Source organism: Dendropsophus ebraccatus, chromosome 2 (assembly GCF_027789765.1).
Source record: "Dendropsophus ebraccatus isolate aDenEbr1 chromosome 2, aDenEbr1.pat, whole genome shotgun sequence".
Taxonomy (NCBI): Eukaryota; Metazoa; Chordata; class Amphibia; order Anura; family Hylidae; genus Dendropsophus; species Dendropsophus ebraccatus.
The window spans coordinates 3,752,559-3,775,029 of record NC_091455.1 but is presented as its reverse complement, the minus strand read 5'-3'; the positions used below and the strand labels follow the sequence as shown (position 1 = coordinate 3,775,029).

Genomic DNA, 22,471 nt, shown 5'->3' with positions numbered 1-22,471 from the left:
CTGTCCACATTCCAGCTCGGGGTATGAGACTGTGTGACAGAGAGGAATAATGGCTGCTTATTAAAGGGGAACTCCGTGGATAATAACCCACTCCAACCATAGGATGTAGATGTTAGGACTGTAGTAAAAATATGTAGATGATGACTTGTCTTACAACCAATGAAAAATCAGTAACAAAGCCCCAAAACCACATACATGCTACAACAGGGCTGATTCCTTATGTGGGTCTGGGTATGACTGTGCCCCCTATTTCTATAGGGCGACCCTGGCACACATGGCTCCATGCCTGACTATTGCTCCATGCCGTAGTCACCGCATGAGTCCTTGTGAAAGGTTCTTCAACAGAAAGAGTCCCGAGATCCAAGTGGATCCATGTGGACCCCATGGCGGTACCTGCATTCCCCCCATACATTATAATCTGTAAGAACGCTGCATGTCTGAACATGAACATGCAGAGCCGGGCCCTGGTTTCTTTATGTGCAATCTCCGGGTGTTACGGGACACCGCTGGGTGTATGAGCAGAAAACTCCTTTCTCTGGCTCTCAATTTGTTTATATGAAAAGTGAATACAGTAGGGAGCAATGCATTGTGGGCATGAGCACATATAATAATGATAATAGCCATGCTATCATGTAATGCAAATAGCCCTTAACCCCTGCCTCGTCTGCCGCAGATTGGAAAGTAGTCCTGAGCCAACTCCACCCAATGATTCACCTGCCTCAACAATAATAATTATACATTATAATACTCTCACTGGAGAAACTACAGCCTCAATGAAAAACCTTGGGGGAACAGGTCAGCATGTGTGCAGGTACCGCCATGGGGTCCAGATCAGGCCCTTGAAGGCCCACATACATATCCAACATGTGACAAAATAAGGGTTCAGAGGAGTCTGGAGGGGAAGGGACCGAGGAGTTTGAAGGATGAGGAGGGGGGGGAGGCAAAGGAGGATTCTGGAAGGAGGAGGGGACAGAGGAGTCTGGAGGGAGGAGAACAGAGGGGTCTGGAGAAGGACAGAGGAGCCTGGAGGAGGACAGAGGTCTGGAGGGAGGTGGTGGGGAAAGAGGAGTCTGGAGGAAGGTGGGGACCGAGAGGTCTGGACGAGGAGGACAGACGAGTCTGGAGGGAGGAGAAGGGGAAAGGGGAGTCTGGAGGGAGGAGAAGGGGAAAGAGGAATCTGGAGAAGGAGGACAGAGGGGTCTGGAGGAAGGAATTGAACAGAGGGGTCTGAAGGGAGGAGGACAAAGGAGTCTGGAGGAGGAGGACAGGGGGTTTGGAGTACAGGGAAGCCCTGAGGGAGGTGGAAGACAAGGAGGAGGGAGGAGGTGGGGACCGAGAGTTCTGGACGAGGAGGAGGAGGAGGACAGAGGAGTCTGGAGGGAGGAGGAGGACAGAGGAGTCTGGAGGGAGGAGGAGGAGGAAAGAGGAGTCTGGAGGGAGGAATTGGACAGAGGGGTCTGGAGGGAGGAATTGGACAGAGGGGTCTGGAGGGAGGAATTGGACAGAGGGGTCTGGAGGGAGGAATTGGACAGAGGGGTCTGGATTACAGTAAAGTCCTGAGGGAGGTGGGGACCGAGAGGTCTGGAGGAGGACGACAGAGGAGTCTGGAGGGAGGAGAAGGGGAAAGAGGAGTGTGGAGTCTGGAGGAGGACAGAGGGTTTGGAGTACAGTGGAGTCCAGAGGTAGGAGGAGGGCAGAGGGGGCCGGAGGGAGGAGGAGACAAGAGTCTAGAGGAAAGAGGAGTCTGGAGGAGGAGGAGGACAGAGGGTTTGGAGTGCAGAGAAGTCCAGAGGTAGAATGAGGACAGAGGAGTCTGGAGAGAGGAGGAGGAGGACAGAGGAGTCTGGAGGGAGGACGAAGACAGAGGAGTCTGAAGCAAGAAGGAGGACAGAGGTGTCTGGAGTGAGGAGGACAGAGGAGTCTGGAGGGAGGAGGAGGACAGAAGAGTCTGGAGTGATGGGGAGGACGACAGGTGTCTGGAGTGAGGAGGACAGGAGTCTGGGATGAGGAGGAGGAGGATAGAGGTGTCTGGAAGGAGGAGGACAGAAGAGTCTGGAGTGATGGGGAGGACGACAGGAGTCTGGGATGAGGAGGAGGAGGATAGAGGTGTCTGGAAGGAGGAGGACAGAGGAGTCTGAAGGGAGGAGGACAGAGGTCTCTGGAGGGAGGAGGAGGACAGAGGGGGCTGGAGGGAGGAGGAGGACAGAGGGGGCTGGAGGGAGGAGGAGGACAGAGGGGGCTGGAGGGAGGAGGAGGACAGAGGTCTCTGGAGGGAGGAGGAGGACAGAGGTCTCTGGAGGGAGGAGGAGGACAGAGGGGGCTGGAGGGAGGAGGAGGACAGAGGGGGCTGGAGGGAGGAGGAGGACAGAGGGGGCTGGAGGGAGGAGGAGGACAGAGGTCTCTGGAGGGAGGAGGAGGACAGAGGGGGCTGGAGGGAGGAGGAGGACAGATGGGGCTGGCAGTCACTTATCCTCCAACCCTTCTATTCATGCATGTGTTCCGAATGAGGAGATATATCAGGCCTGGTCACATGATCACCCACCCATCTCCCAACGCCCCCTCCCCATGTCACCATACCCAGTGATTGAAGGGAGAGGTTACCATTACAGTATATGATGGTGAACTGCTGCTATGACTGGAAGGGCAGAGGTTAATGTGGTGGCGCTACGACTGGCAGGGGAAGGGTTACTATTGCATGCAATGTGTGTATTACATGGGCACTTGGCGCAGAACTGCCCTGTTGATTCTGGGCTCTGGGATGGGAGGTGACCAGCTGCACCAACCCGGGCACATTCCTAGGTCTCCAGGGCAACACCCAACTGTACAGAGCGGGCAGTGCCTGGGGGCATGGGGAGTATCCCGTCTGTATAGATACTATATAGGGGCGAAGGTGTACGGACTGTATACAGCAGGGGGCAGTCTGTATAGATATTATATAGGGGGGCAGGTTACAGACTGTATACAGCAGGGGGCAGTGCCCGGGCAGTCTGTATAGATATTATATAGGGGGGCAGGTGTACGGACTGTATACAGCAGGGGGCAGTGCCCGGGCAGTCTGTATAGATATTATATAGGGGGGAGGTGTATGGACTGTATACAGCAGGGGGCAGTCTGTATAGATAATATATAGAGGGTCAGGTTACAGACTGTATACAGCAGGGGGCAGTGCCCGGGCAGTCTGTATAGATATTATATAGGGGGGAGGTGTACGGACTGTATACAGCAGGGGGCAGTGCCCGGGCAGTCTGTATAGATATTATATAGGGGGGCAGGTGTACGGACTGTATACAGCAGGGGGCAGTGCCCGGGCAGTCTGTATAGATATTATATAGGGGGGAGGTGTACGGACTGTATACAGCAGGGGGCAGTGCCCGGGCAGTCTGTATAGATATTATATAGGGGGGGCAGGTGTATGGACTGTATACAGCAGGGGGCAGTCTGTATAGATACTATATAGGGGGGCAGGTGTACGGACTGTATACAGCAGGGGGCAGTGCCCGGGCAGTCTGTATAGATATTATATAGGGGGGCAGGTGTATGGACTGTATACAGCAGGGGGCAGTCTGTATAGATATTATATAGAGGGTCAGGTTACAGACTGTATACAGCAGGGGGCAGTCTGTATAGATATTATATAGGGGGGGCAGGTGTATGGACTGTATACAGCGGGGGGCAGTGCCCGGGCAGTCTGTATAGATATTATATAGGGGGGGCAGGTGTATGGACTGTATACAGCGGGGGGCAGTGCCTGGGCAGTCTGTATAGATATTATATAGGGGGGCAGGTGTATGGACTGTATACAGCGGGGGGCAGTGCCTGGGCAGTCTGTATAGATATTATATAGGGGGGCAGGTTACAGACTGTATACAGCAGGGGGCAGTGCCCGGGCAGTCTGTATAGATATTATATAGAGGGGCAGGTGTATGGACTGTATACAGCAGGGGGCAGTCTGTATAGATATTATATAGAGGGTCAGGTTACAGACTGTATACAGCAGGGGGCAGTGCCCGGGCAGTCTGTATAGATATTATATAGGGGGGCAGGTTACAGACTGTATACAGCAGGGGGCAGTGCCCGGGCAGTCTGTATAGATATTATATAGAGGGGCAGGTGTATGGACTGTATACAGCAGGGGGCAGTCTGTATAGATATTATATAGAGGGTCAGGTTACAGACTGTATACAGCAGGGGGCAGTGCCCGGGCAGTCTGTATAGATATTATATAGAGGGGCAGGTGTATGGACTGTATTCAGCAGGGGGCAGTCTGTATAGATATTATATAGGGGGGCAGGTTACAGACTGTATACAGCAGGGGGCAGTCTGTATAGATATTACATAGAGGGGCAGGTGTATGGACTGTATACAGCAGGGGGCAGTCTGTATAGATATTATATAGGGGGGCAGGTGTACGGACTGTATACAGCAGGGGGCAGTCTGTATAGATATTATATAGGGGGGCAGGTGTACGGACTGTATACAGCAGGGGGCAGTCTGTATAGATATTATATAGGGGGCAGGTGTATGGACTGTATACAGCAGGGGGCAGTGCCTGGGCAGTCTGTATAGATATTATATAGGGGGGCAGGTGTACGGACTGTATACAGCAGGGGGCAGTCTGTATAGATATTATATAGGGGGTCAGGTGTATGGACTGTATACAGCAGGGGGCAGTGCCCGAGCAGTCTGTATAGATATTATATAGGGGGCAGGTGTATGGACTGTATACAGCAGGGGGCAGTGCCTGGGCAGTCTGTATAGATATTATATAGGGGGGGCAGGTGTATGGACTGTATACAGCAGGGGGCAGTCTGTATAGATATTATATAGGGGGGCAGGTGTACGGACTGTATACAGCAGGGGGCAGTCTGTATAGATATTATATAGGGGGGCAGGTTACAGACTGTATACAGCAGGGGGCAGTGCCCGGGCAGTCTGTATAGATATTATATAGAAGGGCAGGTTACAGACTGTATACAGCGGGGGGCAGTGCCCGGGCAGTCTGTATAGATATTATATAGGGGGGCAGGTTACAGACTGTATACAGCGGGGGGCAGTGCCCGGGCAGTCTGTATAGATATTATATAGGGGGGGCAGGTTACAGACTGTATACAGCAGGGGGCAGTCTGTATAGATATTATATAGGGGGGCAGGTTACAGACTGTATACAGCGGGGGGCAGTGCCCGGGCAGTCTGTATAGATATTATATAGGGGGGCAGGTTACAGACTGTATACAGCAGGGGGGCAGTCTGTATAGATATTATATAGGGGGGCAGGTTACAGACTGTATACAGCAGGGGGCAGTCTGTATAGATATTATATAGGGGGGCAGGTTACAGACTGTATACAGCGGGGGGCAGTCTGTATAGATATTATATAGGGGGGCAGGTTACAGACTGTATACAGCAGGGGGCAGTCTGTATAGATATTATATAGGGGGGCAGGTTACAGACTGTATACAGCAGGGGGCAGTCTGTATAGATATTATATAGGGGGGCAGGTTACAGACTGTATACAGCAGGGGGCAGTCTGTATAGATATTATATAGGGGGGCAGGTTACAGACTGTATACAGCAGGGGGCAGTGCCCGGGCAGTCTGTATAGATATTATATAGGGGGGCAGGTTACAGACTGTATACAGCAGGGGGCAGTGCCCGGGCAGTCTGTATAGATATTATATAGGGGGGGCAGGTGTACGGACTGTATACAGTAGGGGGCAGTGCCCGGGCAGTCTGTATAGATATTATATAGGGGGGCAGGTTACAGACTGTATACAGCAGGGGGCAGTGCCCGGGCAGGCTCTGTAATCCCTGGCCTGGATGGGGACGTTGTTGTGTTCTCATACACATCAGCTGTCACTGTCTGACAGGCCTCACCCCGCTCAGCTATGCCAACGTCCTCCACACAGGACGGAATGGGAACGAGCCGAGACCTGCACCACAACACCTCCCAACCACAGCCCGGGGCCAAACATGGCGGCACACGGCTGGACAGCTGCCCCCTCCCCCTGTCGGCGACATAACCCTATATGGCACCTGCATAGACCGCAGCAGTGTACTCCCTATGGGGCACAGATGCTGCTCTACAGATATCACTGCAATGAGATAATCATTGTAAGCGCTCAGTGTTCCAGCAGAGGACACTGCAGTGCAGATGGACCCACCCTTTAAGGCTCCCCCGCCCCGGACTGTTCCATGGAGTGGGCACCGCACCCAGCACTGATGGAAATGGAACAAACCCGAAATGTCAGGAATGTGAAGAGCCGAGACGGGGAGAGAACGTCCGTCCAGAAGGGCCACTCCACCCAACACTGTAACAGCAACACTGACAGCAGCACAAAACATGGCTACCACTATGATAGTGACTGAGGTAGTCACAGCCCCGCCCACTGGATGACATCACTGATATAATGACATATGATCAGACATGAGATCTACACACCTTATACTACAGGAACAGTTATTCAGTGTATAGAGAGAGAGGTAGTCATAGCCCCGCCCCCTGTATATCCAGTGTATAGAGAGGTAGTCATAGCCCTGCCCTCTGTATATCCTGTGTATAGAGAGAGGTAGTCATAGCCCCGCCCCCTGTATATCCTGTGTATAGAGAGGTAGTCATAGCCCCGCCCCCTGTATATACTGTGTATAGAGAGGTAGTCATAGCCCCGCCCCCTGTATATCCTGTGTATAGAGAGGTAGTCATAGCCCCGCCCCCTGTATATACTGTGTATAGAGAGGTAGTCACAGCCCCGCCCCCTGTATATCATGTGTATAGAGAGAGGTAGTCATAGCCCTGCCCTCTGTATATCCTGTGTATAGAGAGGTAGTCATAGCCCCGCCCCCTATATATCCAGTGTATAGAGAGGTAGTCATAGCCACGCCCTCTGTATATCCTGTGTATAGAGAGAGGTAGTCATAGCCCCGCCCCCTGTATATCCTGTGTATAGAGAGGTAGTCATAGCCCCGCCCCCTGTATATCCTGTGTATAGAGGTAGTCATAGCCCCGCCCCCTGTATATCCCGTGCATAGAGAGGTAGTCACAGCCCCGCACCTGTATACTATGTGTATAGAGAGGTAGTCACAGCCCTGCCCCCTGTATATCCTATGTATAGAGAGGTAGTTACAGACCCGCCCTCTGTATATCCTGTGTATAGAGAGGTAGTCATAGCCCCGCCCCCTGTATATCCCGTGCATAGAGAGGTAGTCATAGCCCTGCCCCCTGTATATCCTGTGTATAGAGAGGTAGTCATAGCCCTGCCCCCTGTATATCCTGTGTATAGAGAGGTAGTCATAGCCCTGCCCCCTGTATATCCTGTGTATAGAGAGGTAGTTACAGACCCGCCCCCTCTGTATATCCTGTGTATAGAGAGGTAGTCACAGCCCCGCCCCCTGTATATACTGTGTATAGAGGTAGTCATAGCCCACCCCCTGTATACCATGTGTATAGAGAGGTAGTCACAGCCCCGCCCCCTGTATATCATGTGTATAGAGGTAGTCATAGCCCACCCCCTGTATACCATGTGTATAGAGAGGTAGTCACAGCCCCGCCCCTGTATATCCTGTGTATAGAGAGGTAGTCACAGCCCCGCCCCTGTATATCCTGTGTATAGAGAGGGAGTCACAGCCCCGCCCCCTGTATCCTGTGTATAGAGAAGTAGTCACAGCCCCGCCCCCTGTATATCCTGTGTATAGAGGTAGTCACAGCCCCGCCCCCTGTATACCATGTGTAGAGGTAGTCTCAGCCCCGCCCCCTGTATATCCTGTGTATAGAGAGGGAGTCACAGCCCAGCCCCCCTGTATGTCATGTGTATAGAGAGGTAGTCACAGCCCCGCCCCCTGTATATCCTGTGTATAGAGAGGGAGTCACAGCCCCGCCCCTGTATACTATGTGTATAGAGAGGTAGTCACAGCCCTACCCCCTGTATATACTGTGTATGGAGAGGTAGTCACCGCCCCGCCCCCTGTATATCCTGTGTATAGAGAAGTAGTCACAGCCCCGCCCCCTGTATATTCTGTGTATAGAGAGGTAGTCATAGCCCCCGCCCCCTGTATATCCTGTGTATAGAAGTAGTCACAGCCCCGCCCCCTGTATATACTGTGTATAGAAGTAGTCACAGCCCCGCCCCCTGTATATCATGTGTATAGAGAAGTAGTCACAGCCCCGCCCCCTGTATATCCTGTGTATAGAGAAGTAGTCACAGCCCCGCCCCCTGGATGACATCACTGATAATAAGCAGATAATGTTTGCTGATGGGATAATAGGCAGTATAATAACCCTATGGTGATCTTCCTGCTCCTTCCATCCTCTCTCTACAGCTGGCAGAAGCCTCCATCTTCCATGTTAGTCAGTGACTAGGCTGGACCGGCAGTGCCTGGGAGAGGGGCCAGAATTTTGTAACTTTCACCTTTGCTCAGTAATAAGTTTATTGCCCGATGGAATTCAGGGTGAAGGTCGGAGATGACAACCGCCCGTCCTTTCACTTTCGAGATGACTATAAAGCCTAAACAGCCACACCGCCCAACATCAACAACAACCCCCAACATCAAGAATGACAACCCCCAAACAACAACAACAATAAACCCCAATATTAACAACTTCTAAACAATGGCAACCCCCAACATCAACAATGACATCCCCTAAACAACAACAAAACAGCAACAACCCCCAACATCAACAATGACATCCCCTAAACAACAACAAAACAGCAACAACCCCCAATATGAACAATGCCAACCCCCAAACATCAACAACGAGAAGCCCCAAATAGTAATAATGACAACCCCCAAACATTAACAACACCCAAAATCAACAACCCCGAACATCAACCACCCCCAGCATCAACATCAAGTCTTAACAACCCCCAACATCAACAGACCAAATAATCCCCAGTATCATCCCCCAACAACAAATTCCTACATCAACAACTCCAAACATCACATCCTAACAACCCCCAACATCACATCCTAACAACCCCCAACATCACATCCTAACAACCCCCAACATCACATCCTAACAACCCCCAACATCACATCCTAACAACCCCCAACATCAACTAGTCCCAATAGCAAACCCCAAACATCAACAACCCACAATATCAAGATGAAGTCCCAACAACAACCCCCAACATCAACAATGAAAAATCGACAAACAAACCCAACAATCCTCAATATCAACAATCACAACCCTTAACATGTACAATTCTCAGCCTCAATAATGACATCAACCCCCAACATAAATAACCCCAAACATCAACCTCCAACATCAACTCCAAAAGTCAACCCCCAACGTCACATCCTAACAACCCCCAACATCACATCCTAACAACCCCCAACATCACATCCTAACAACCCCCAACATCAACTAGTCCCAATAGCAAACCCCAAACATCAACTCCAAAGTCAACCCCCAACGTCAAAAACCCCAACATCAACCACCCCAGCATCAACATCAAGTCCCAACAACAACTCCCAATATCAACAACCCCCAACACCACCAAAAATCAACCCCAAACAATTCCCGACAACCCCAAACACCAACAATCCCAAATATCAACATCATGTCCTAACAACCCCCAACTTAACCCCTTAACCCTTTCCCGCACAAGGACGTAACTGTACGTCCTCGTGCGGGTGTGGGCGTTCAGACTGGGGCCGCGCGGCGACCCGGCTCTGAACCGCGGTGATCCCAGGTGCCGCTTGTAGCCCGGGACCGCCGGTATTAGCAGGCACGGTCCGATCGCCGTGCCCGCTAATACAGTAATCAGATGCAGCTATCAAACATGACAGCTGCATCCGATTACCGGCTGCAGCACTTCCCTGGTGTCTAGTGGCGGAGATCGCTCCTCCGGGAGCGATCTCCGTTTCTGAAGCCGGCCGGGGACCGCTCCAAGATGGCGCCGTCCCCGGCTCGGCACTCGTTTACTTCCGACTGCAGCAGCTGAAAGCAAACGAGTGCCGATCTCATTGATCTTTGGTGTATAACTATACAGCAAAGATGTCAATGAGAGATCAAAGTGTATATACTAGAAGTCCCCCAGGGGGAATAACCCTAACCCCAGGGGGAATAACCCTAACCCCAGGGGGGAATAACCCTAACCCCAGGGGGGAATAACCCTAACCCCAGGGGGGAATAACCCTAACCCCAGGGGGGAATAACCCTAACCCCAGGGGGGAAATCACTCTAACCCCAGGGGGGGGAAATCACTCTAACCCCAGGGGGGGGAAATCACTCTAACCCCAGGGGGGGGAAATCACTCTAACCCCAGGGGGGGGAAATCACTCTAACCCCAGGGGGGGGAAATCACTCTAACCCCAGGGGGGGGGAATCACCCTAACCCCAGGGGGGCTTCTAGTATATGTGTTAAAAAAAAAAAAAGTATTGTTATAAGTAAAAATCCCCTCCCCTAATAAAAGTCTGAACCACCCCCCCTTTTCCCAGGTTATAAATAAAAGTAAACAAATAAATAAATAAACATGTTTGCTATTGCCGCGTGCGTAATTGCCCGAACTATTAATTAATCACATTCCTGATCTCGCACGGTAAACGGCGTCAGCGCAAAAAAAATCCCAAAGTGCAAAATTGCGCATTTTTGGACGCATCAAATCAGAAAAAATGTAATAAAAAGGCGATCAAAAAGTCGTATATGCGCAATCAAGGTACCGATAGAAAGAACAGATCATGGCGCAATAAATGACACCTCACACAGCCCCATAGACCAAAGGATAAAAGCGCTATAAGCCTGGGAATGGAGCGATTTTAAGGAACGTATATTTGTTAACAATGGTTTGAATTTTTTACAGGCCATCAGATACAATATAAGTTATACATGTTATATATCGTTTAATCGTAACGACTTGAGGAACATGCATAACAAGTCAGTTTTACCCCAGGGCGAATGGCGTAAAAACACATTCCCCCCAAATAAAAAGAAATGAGTTTGTTTTTTTTCAATTTCACCACACTTTGAATTTTTTCCCGGTTTCGCAGTGTACTTTATGCAAAAATTCAGCCGTCATTGCAAAGTACAATTAGTGACGCAAAAAATAAGGGGTCATGTGGGTTTCTAGGTGTAAAAATGCAAGTGCTATGGCCTTTTAAGCACAAGGAGGAAAACGAAAACGCAAAAATGAAAATTAGCCTGGTCCCGAAGGGGTTAAGGACTGGGCTAATTTTCGTTTTTTCCTCCTCCGCCATAGTAGTTGCATTTTTACACCTACGGACCCACATGAGCCCTTGGTTTTTACGCCGTGTATACTATGGAAAAACTGACATGTTATATATGTTCCTTAAGTCGGTATGATTAAAATATGTAACATGTATAACTTTTATATTAATTGATAACTCGTAAAAAAATTAAACCTTTTACAGAAAATAAACGTTCTTAACCCCTTAGCAAACTATGACGTATCTGAGATCCGTATATACAGAGCATTGATCTCTATGAGAGATCAGTGCTGTGTATATAGGGGTCCCCCAGGGGGATCAGTGCTGTGTATATAGGGGTCCCCCAGGGGGATCAGTGCTGTGTATATAGGGGTCCCCCAGGGGGATCAGTGCTGTGTATATAGGGGTCCCCCAGGGGGATCAGTGCTGTGTATATAGGGGTCCCCCAGGGGGATCAGTGCTGTGTATATAGGGGTCCCCCAGGGGGGATCAGTGCTGTGTATATAGGGGTCCCCCAGGGGGATCAGTGCTGTGTATATACGAGCCCCCCAGGGGGATCAGTGCTGTGTATATACACGAGCCCCCCAGGGGGATCAGTGCTGTGTATATACAAGTCCCCCAGTTCTAGTTAATATATAAGAAAAAAAAGTAAAAATGTTTTTTTATTAATAAAAAATCCCTCCCCCTATAAAAGTCCAAATCACCCCCCTTTTCATAAATATAAATAATAAATATTTGGTGTCGCTGCGCCCGTAATCGCCCGAACTATTAATTAATCACATTCCTGATCTCGCACGGTAAACGGCGTCAGCGCAAAAAAATTCAAAAGTGCAAAATTGTGCATTTTTGGTCGCATCAAATCCAGAAAAAATGTAATAAAAAGCGATCAAAAAGTCACATATGCGCAGTCAAGGTACCGATAGAAAGATCACATCATGGTGCAAAAACTGACACCTGACACAGCCCCATAGAGCAAAGGATAAAAGCGCTATAAGGCGGGGAATGGAGCGATTGTAAGGAACGTATATTGGTTAACAATGGTTTGAATTTTTTAAAAGCCATCAGATACAATATAAGTTATACATGTTATATATCGTTGTAATCGTAAAGACTAGAGGAACATATATAACAAGTCAGTTTTACCCTAGCTTGAATGACGTAAACACGAAACTCCCTGAAATGAAAACAAATTCCTTTTTTTTTTTGACAGCGCAAATTATTTTTTTTTCGGTTTCGCAGCATATTTTATGGGGAAAAAAAGTCATTGCAAAGTACAATTAGTGTCGCAAAAAATAAGCGCTCATGTGGGTCTCTAGGTGAAAAAATGCAAGTGCTATGGCCTTTTAACCCTTTGAGGACCAGGCCCAAAATGACCCAGTGGACCGCGCAAATTCTGATCTTAGTGTTTCCGTTTTTCCCTCCTCCCCTTCTAAGAGCTCTAGCACTTTCAGTTTTCTATCTACAGGCCATGTAAGTGCTTATTTGTTACAGGAATAGTTGTACTGTGTAATGGCGTCATTCATTTTACCATAACATGTATGACGGAATCCCAAATATATTATTTATGAAGATATAAATTGGTGAAATCGCAAAAAAGAATGCAATATGGTAACGTTTGGGGGGTTCCTGTGTCTACGTAATGCACTATATGGTAACAGCGACATGATACCATTATTCTATAGGTCAGTCTGAACACAACCATATGCAGGTTACACAGATTCTCTAATGTTATATATTTTTTTTAAATGAAATCCTTTTTTTTGGCAATTAATTATAAATAAAATGGGACTATTGTGACGCTTATAACGTTTTTATTTTTTCACCTACGGGGCTGTATGGGGTGTCATTTTTTCCGCCATGATCTCTAGTTTTTATTAATACCATATTTGTGAAGATCGGACGTTTTGATCACTTTTTATTAATTTTTTTATATATATAATGTAACATAAAATCGGTAATCCGCGCACTTTTTTCCCTCTTTTTGTGTACGCCGTTTACCATTCGCAATGACGCTTGTTATATTTTAATAGATCGGACAATTACGCACGCTACGGTATATTATATGTTTATCTATTTATTTATTTTTATATGTTTTATTTATATAATGGGAAAGGGGGGTGATTTCAACTTTTATTGGGGGAGGGGTTTTGGGGTAGTGTATTAGTGATTTTTAACTTCTTCTTTTTTTTTTCCACACATTTGAAGTCCCTTTGGGGGACTTGTACATACATTAGTTTGATTTATACACTGATCATTGCTATGCCATAGGCATAGCATTGATCAGTGTTATCGGCGCTCTGCTCATTGAGCTTGCCTGTGCAGGCTTAGAGTAGCAGATCGCCGATCGGACCGCATGGAGGCAGGTGAGAGACCTCCGGCAGTCCGTTTTACCGATCGGGACCCCCGCAGTCACACTGCGGGGGCCCCGATCGGTAAGTGACAGGGGACTCCCCCTGTCACTTACACTTAAACGCCGCGGTCGCGCCGCGATCGCGGCGTTTAAGGGGTTAATGACACGCGGCAGCGCGATCGCTGCAGCGTGTCATTACCGGTGAGGTCCCGGCTGCTCACTGCAGCCGGCCCCCACCTGCTATGAAGCGCGCTCCGCTCCGGAGCACGCTTCATAGCGGGAGAAACACCCAGGACGTACAGTTACGCCCTAGGTCGTCTGGGGACAGACTTCCATGGCGTAACTATTAAACATAAAGTGGGAAAAGCAAAAGCGCAAAAACGAAAATTGGCTTTGACCTTAAAGTGGCACTCTCACCCCCTTTGTGCATTCTGACATCTCTACACAGGTGTAAGCTTAGCTTTTTTCATACCTTATTTCATATCATACACTACCGTTCAAAAGGTTGGGGTCCCCCAAACAATTTAGTGTTTTCCATGAAAAGTCGCACTTCTTCTCCACCGCACGTTGTGAAATGAATAGAAAATAGAGACACGACATTGACAAGGTTAGAAATACTGATTTGTATGTGAAATAACATTGATCTTCCATCACACTTTGCTTCCGTCACAGAATCCTCCTTGTGCAGCAGTTCCAGCATTGCACACCTTTGGCATTCTAGCTATTAATCTGTTGGGGTAAGCTGGAGAAATTGCCCCCCACGCTTCTAGAAGCAGCTCCCACAAGTTGGATTGGTTGGATGGGCACTTCTGGCGTACCATACGGTCCAGCTGCTCCCACAATGGGGTGGTGATCTGGTGACTGCGCTGGCCACTCCATTACCTAGGATAGAATACCAGCTGCTGCTTCTGCTGGAAATAGTTCTTGCACAATTTGGAGGTGTTTAGGGTCATTGTCCTGTTGTAGGATGAAATTGGCTCCAACCAAGCGCTGCCCACTGGGTATGGCATGGCGGTGCAGAGTGATAGCCTTCCTTATTCACAATCCCTTTTACCCTGTACAAATCTCCCACCTTACCAGCACCAACCCCCGGCCATCACATGACCTCCACCATGTATAACAGATGGCGTCAGGCATTCTTCCAGCATCTTCTCATTTCTTCTGCGTCTCACAAACCTTCTTCTTTGTGATCCAAACACCTCAAACTTGGATTCATCCGTCCACAACACTTTTTTTCCAGTCTTCCTCTGTCCAATGTCTGTGTTCTTTTGCCCATCTTAATCTTTTTCTTTTATTGGCCAGTCTCAGATATGGCTTTTTCTTTGCCACTCTGCCCTGGAGGCCAAAATCCGGCAGCCGCCTCTTCACTGTAGATGGTGACCCTGGTGTTTTGCGGGTACTATGTAATGAAGATGCCAGTTGGGGACCTGTGAGGCGTCTGTTTCTCAAACTAGAGACTCTAATGTGCTTATCTTCTTGCTTAGTTGTGCAACGTGGCCTCCCACTTCTTTTTCTACTCTGGTTAGAGCCTGCTTGTGCTGTCCTCTGAAGGGAGTGGTACACACCGTTGTAGGAAATCTTCAATTTCTTAGCAATTTCTCGCATGGAATAGCCTTCATCTCTAAGAACAAGAATAGACTGTCGAGTTTCAGATGAAAGTTCTCTTTTTCTGGCCATTTTGAGCATTTAATTGACCCCACAAATGTGATGCTCCAGAAACACAGTCTGCTCAAAGGAAGGTCAGTTTTGTAGCTTCTGTAACCAGCTAGACTGTTTTCAGATATGTGAACATGATTGCACAAGGGTTTTCTAATCATCAATTAGCCTTCTGAGCCAATGAGCAAACACATTGTACCATTAGAAGACTGGAGTGATAGTTGCTGGAAATGGGCCTCTATACACCTATGTAGATATTGCACCAAAAACCAGACATTTGCAGCTAGAATAGTCAGTTACCACATTAGCAATGGATAGAGAGTATTTGTTTAAAGTTAGGACTAGTTTAAAAGTACAGTGCTTTTCCATTTCAATGTGACCCCAAACTTTTGAACGGTAGTGTACGTCATGGTGCTTGTTCAAGTGAAAAGTGTCCTTTTATCAACTGCAGATTATATTAAGTGGGCGGGGCATCGCAGCATTAGCGCCACTTAGCCCCACCCACAATGGCACCGTTGGTCCCTCCCCCTTGACGCCCATTGGTTGGCCAACGTAAAGGGGGTGGGGTCTAGACCTTTTGGCCAGCCTGTTCCAATGGCCGGTGAGGCGGCGAGGCCAACTGTGGCATTGTGGGCGGGGCTAAGTGGCACTAATGCAGCAAGGCCCCGCCCACTTAACACAATCTGCAGTTGATAAAAGATGACTTTTTACTTGAACAAGCACCATGACATATAATATAAAATAAGGTATGAAAACCGCTTAATTTACCCATTACACCTGTGTAGAGATGTCAGAATGCACAAAAGGGGTGACAGTGTCACTTTAAGGTTTTTTTTGCGCTTACACCGTTTACCGCGAGGGATCATGAATTAAATGAATTTATATTTCGGGTGATTAAGCACCCAGTGATACCAAATATTTTTGTTTATTTATTTTATTTTTATTTAGAAATGGAAAAAAGGGGGTGATTTGGACTTTTATTAGGGGAGGGGGTTATTTATTAATAACTAACAGTAATTAGAAGCCCCCTGGGGGCCTCCTATATACACAGCACTGATCCCCCTGGGGGACTCCTATATACACAGCACTGATCCCCCTGGGGGGCTCCTATATACACAGCACTGATCCCCCTGGGGGCCTCCTATATACACAGCACTGATCCCCCTGGGGGCCTCCTATATACACAGCACTGATCCCCCTGGGGGCCTCCTATATACACAGCACTGATCCCCCCTGGGGGCCTCCTATATACACAGCACTGATCCCCCCTGGGGGACTTCTATATAGAAAAGGTAGAAATCAGCTCACCTTGTGAGTGCATTCGGGAGGGTGCACGGTTCCTGTTGTGGCTGGCCGCCTGTGAACACTATGGGTAGGAAGCAATGTGGTTCCAGCACTCCAGGGTACGTTAAAATAGATGAACTTTATTAAATCATATTATTAAAATCAGCAAAACAAGCCATGCTGTGTAGCAAGATCGACGCGTTTCGCATGCGCGCTTAGTCATGATCTGATGACAAACAAACACATGTTTAAAAACAAGTTGCAGCCAATGGAAGTGTTCCTAGTACAAATGTTGCAAATAATGTGGGTAAGTGCAATTAGTGGTTAGACTGTGTTATTGCACTACCTGTGCAGTTAGAGGCTAGTTCACATTAGTGTATTATTTACATAGTAGAATGTGAAATGTGTATATTAAAATACGTGTGATGAACAATAAGAAAATTGAAGAGAAGAATTAGTGAACATATAACAGATATTGCAGCTCTGGTGCAGTAAAACATCATAGGGATATTTCTGCTTTTCCTTTTTATGCCATTAAACAAATCCATAATTCCCCAGGAGGTGGAGACCGACGGAAACTACTTAATAAAGAGGCCGAATAGATATTTCAACTGGACACAAGGATCCCTTTTGGTCTTTATTACAAGAACGACCTTCTTTATCATTATATACACTAATTCATTCTCTTACTTGCACATATCCCCCCAAATCTGAATCATTTAGCAGGTCAAATAGTATGAATTCATTAAATTGTGCGCCCTCAGTCTCTACTCACTAACATACAGCGGCCATTGCCATTTCTCTGTACATGAAATACCATTTTATCCAGAAGTCCTTGTTCAAAAAACCTTGTGTACATTGTGTCACTGGCCTATTATGCTAAATTCTGCTTTTAGGTCTTATCACATATGTTACTGTTCACATGATGCGTTATAATGGTGCGTTTAATATCTAATTTAATATTATTTCTCATTTCATATAACATGTAGAACGTAACACAGAGTATGTCTCTTATCTCCTCCATAATTTGCAGTTGCGGCCATACATTCACAGTAGGTATAACACAATATGTAACATGAGTCTAATACACTAATGTGAACTAGCCTCTAACTGCACAGGTAGTGCAATAACACAGTCTCACCACTAATTGCACTTACCCACTTTATTTACAACACTTGTACTAGGCTGTAGATTGTACATTGGCTGTAACTTGTTTTTAAACATGTGTTTGTTTGTCATCAGATCATGACTAAGCGCACATGCGAAACACGTCGATCTTGCTACACAGCATGGTTTGTTTTGCCGATTTTAATAATATGATTTAATAAAGTTCATCTATTTTAACGTACCCTGGAGTGCCGAAACCACATTGCTTCCTACCCATTGTGGACCCCATACATACAGCACTGATCCTCCTGGAGGACTCCTATATACACAGCACCGACCCCCTATATACACAGCACCGATCCCCCTGGGGACCCCTATATACACAGCACTGATCCCCCTGGGGGGCTCCTATATACACAGCACTGATCCCCCTGGGGGGCACCTATATACTCAGCACTGATCCCCCTGGGGGCTCCTATATACACAGCACTGATCCCCTGGGGGTCTCCTATATACACAGCACTGATCCCCCCTGGGGACCCCTATATACACAGCACTGATCCCCCTGGGGGCTCCTATATACACAGCACTAATCCCCCTGGGGGCTCCTATATACACAGCACTAATCCCCCTGGGGGCTCCTATATACACAGCACTGATCCCCCTGGGGGGCTCCTATATACACAGCACTGATCCCCCTGGGGGGCTCCTATATACACAGCACTGATCCCCCTGGGGGGCTCCTATATACACAGCACTGATCCCCCTGGGGGGCTCCTATATACACAGCACTGATCCCCCTGTGGGGCTCCTATATACACAGCACTGATCCCCTGAGTGCTCCTATATACACAGCACTAATCCCCCTGGGGGTCTTCTATATACACAGCACTAATCCCCCTGGGGGTCTTCTATATACACAGCACTGATCCCCTGAGTGCTCCTATATACACAGCCCTGATCCCCCTGGGGGACTTCTATATACACAATGATTTATCAGATTGGTGCTCTATTATAATGGTCTGCTGCAGACCATCTGAATGGATTACCGAGCCGGGATCAGCGTCATTCCGGCTCAGTACATCTGGATCTCTCCCCCGCGATCCCCCACTAGACACCAGGGACAGGGGCCACATTCAGCTTTGACAGCTGCATTTGAATAGTTAATTAGCCGGCAGTGGTGATCGGCCACGGTGGCTAAGACCTGCGGTCCCTGGCTGCACATAGCAACCCGGGACCGAGGGCTGCAGAGAGGGCTCCCGGCGTGAGCCCTCTCTGAATGGCCGCATGACGGATATACCAGTCATGCGTTGTTAAGGGGTTACACTAGTCCCAACAACAACTCCCAATATCAACAACCCCCAACACCAATGAACGAACCCAAACACCAACAACCCCAAACATCAACAACCCCCAACACCAATCAACGAACCCAAACACCAACAGCCCCAAAACATCAACAATCCCCGACATAATCATCATGTCCTAACAACCTCCAACTTCAAGTAGTCCCAACAACAACAACCCCAAACCGCAACAATTCCCAACAACAACCCCCGACATCAACAACCCCCAACACCAATCAACAATCCCAAACATTAACCCCCAACACCAATCAACGAACCCAAACACCAACAGCCCCAAAACATCAACAACCCCCAAAACACCAACAGCCCCAAAACACCAACAATCCCCGACATAATCATCATGTCCTAACAACCTCCAACTTCAAATAGTCCCAACAACAACAACCCCAAACCGCAACAATTCCCAACAACAACCCCCGACATCAACAACCCCAGCCTCCCCTTCCCCGTCACTATTAACAGAGCCCCAGCCTCCACTTCCCAGTCACTATGTAACAGAGCCCCAGCCTCCACTTCCCCGTCACTATGTAACAGAGCCCCAGCCTCCACTTCCCCGTCACTATGTAACAGAGCCCCAGCCTCCACTTCCCAGTCACTATGTAACAGAGCCCCAGCCTCCACTTCCCCGGCACTGTGTAACAGAGCCCCAGCCTCCACTTCCCCGGCACTGTGTAACAGAGCCCCAGCCTCCACTTCCCCGGCACTGTGTAACAGAGCCCCAGCCTCCACTTCCCAGTCACTATGTAACAGAGCCCCAGCCTCCACTTCCCCGTCACTATGTAACAGAGCCCCAGCCTCCACTTCCCCGTCACTATGTAACAGAGCCCCAGCCTCCACTTCCCCGTCACTATGTAACAGAGCCCCAGCCTCCACTTCCCCGTCACTATGTAACAGAGCCCCAGCCTCCACTTCCCCGTCACTATGTAACAGAGCCCCAGCCTCCACTTCCCCGTCACTGTGTAACAGAGCCCCAGCCTCCACTTCCCCGGCACTGTGTAACAGAGCCCCAGCCTCCACTTCCCCGTCACTATGTAACAGAGCCCCAGCCTCCACTTCCCCGTCACTATGTAACAGAGCCCCAGCCTCCACTTCCCCGTCACTGTGTAACAGAGCCCCAGCCTCCACTTCCCCGTCACTGTGTAACAGAGCCCCAGCCTCCACTTCCCCGTCACTGTGTAACAGAGCCCCAGCCTCCACTTCCCCGTCACTATGTAACAGAGCCCTAGCCTCCACTTCCCCATCACTATGTAACAGAGCCCCAGCCTCCACTTCCCCGGCACTGTCTAACAGAGCCCCAGCCTCCACTTCCCCGGCACTGTGTAACAGAGCCCCAGCCTCCACTTCCCCGGCACTGTGTAACAGAGCCCCAGCCTCCACTTCCCCGGCACTGTGTAACAGAGCCCCAGCCTCCACTTCCCCGGCACTGTGTAACAGAGCCCCAGCCTCCACTTCCCCGGCACTGTGTAACAGAGCCCCAGCCTCCACTTCCCCGTCACTATGTAACAGAGCCCCAGCCTCCACTTCCCCGTCACTATGTAACACTTCAGGCTGTTGCGGTCCCTCAGGTGTAGGATTTGTTGCATCTTATCCGCAGCCTCCGGACAGTATTGTCAGGGTGAGGGGGTGAGTGGCGGTATGCCTGCAGGGGGTGGCAGTGACAGCTGCAGAGTCTGCTGTCTGAATCCTCCTGTTTGCTGCCCCCCCCTGCTCACAGCAAAGTTTGTTACAGTGTATCAGCGCAGACAATGCTCTATAAGCCAAACAGAGGCTGCTTACCTGTACCAGGCAGGGGTCCCGGGGGCCGCAGGTCAGGTGACTGCGCTGCAGAGATAGCGAACAAGGAGGGTCCTGCAAGACACAGAAACACACTGTGAGAACCAGGGACTGTGTATTATGGGATGTGGTATGGGGCTGTGGTCGGTGTATTATGGAATGTGGTATGGGGCTGTGGTCGGTGTATTATGGGATGTGGTCGGTGTATTATGGGATGTGGTATGGGGCTGTGGTCGGTGTATTATGGGATGTGGTATGGGGCTGTGGTCGGTGTATTATGGGATGTGGTATGGGGCTGTGGTCGGTGTATTATGGGATGTGGTATGGGGCTGTGGTCGGTGTATTATGGGATGTGGTATGGGGCTGTGGTCGGTGTATTATGGGATGTGGTATGGGGCTGTGGTCGGTGTATTATGGGATGTGGTATGGGGCTGTGGTCGGTGTATTATGGGATGTGGTACGGGGCTGTGGTCGGTGTATTATGGGATGTGGTACGGGGCTGTGGTCGGTGTATTATGGGATGTGGTACGGGGCTGTGGTCGGTGTATTATGGGATGTGGTACGGGGCAGTGGTCGGTGTATTATGGGATGTGGTACGGGGCAGTGGTCGGTGTATTATGGGATGTGTGGTATGGGGCTGTGGTCGGTGTATTATGGGATGTGGTATGGGGCTGTGGTCGGTGTATTATGGGATGTGGTATGGGGCTGTGGTCGGTGTATTATGGGATGTGGTATGGGGCTGTGGTCGGTGTATTATGGGATGTGGTATGGGGCTGTGGTCGGTGTATTATGGGATGTGGTATGGGGCTGTGGTCGGTGTATTATGGGATGTGGTATGGGGCTGTGGTCGGTGTATTATGGGATGTGGTATGGGGCTGTGGTCGGTGTATTATGGGATGTGGTATGGGGCTGTGGTCGGTGTATTATGGGATGTGGTATGGGTCTGTGGTCGGTGTATTATGGGATGTGGTATGGGGCTGTGGTCGGTGTATTATGGGATGTGGTATGGGGCAGTGGTCGGTGTATTATGGGATGTGGTATGGGGCTGTGGTCGGTGTATTATGGGATGTGGTATGGGGCTGTGGTCGGTGTATTATGGGATGTGGTATGGGTCTGTGGTCGGTGTATTATGGGATGTGGTATGGGGCTGTGGTCGGTGTATTATGGGATGTGGTATGGGGCTGTGGTTGGTGTATTATGGGATGTGGTATCGGGCAGTGGTTGGTGTATTATGGGATGTGGTATGGGGCTGTGGTCGGTGTATTATGGGATGTGGTATTCCCAGTATCAGGTGTTATTATCACATCATTCAGCCCTCGGCAGTGTTGTTACGATGACATCATCACTATTCTCGTCCAGGTGATGACATCATGTACTGTATCAGAGGGGTGTGACCGTGCACTATTACCAGGAATAGCAGAGTCAGAAGGGAAACCTTTGGCGGTTTTCCACAGTGAGAGTGAGCGGGGGCGGCACAGGAACAGTCCGTCCAGTTTCCACGCAGCTCAGCACAGGTGTTGCTATAGGTTACGGCGGCCATGATGGGACCCGACACCTCAGCAGTGTTGATCTTGGCAGCGGATCAGGCACCAGACTGTAATTTGTTCGGGTATTGCGGTGTGTGAGTAAACAACAAGAACAAAGTACTGTGACTCAAGATGGGGCAGGGCGCGGTCACGAGGGCGAGAGAACCACCACGGTCACCCCAACGTCTGCGGCAATCATATAATTATGGAGATGGATGCATTACAAACCGCGCCAGAGAATACAGAG

General features: G+C 49.2%; 1 protein-coding gene across 1 annotated transcript in view; it reads right to left on the bottom strand.

Moving 5' to 3' along the window:
• Positions 1 to 22,471, bottom strand: part of EPPK1 (epiplakin 1) — a 55,285-nt gene that overhangs the window by 20,080 nt on the left and 12,734 nt on the right. The window contains exon 2 of the mRNA XM_069956876.1: positions 20,702 to 20,773. The gene's annotated coding sequence lies outside the window, so the exon portion shown is untranslated. The remainder of the gene's footprint in view (positions 1 to 20,701; positions 20,774 to 22,471) is intronic.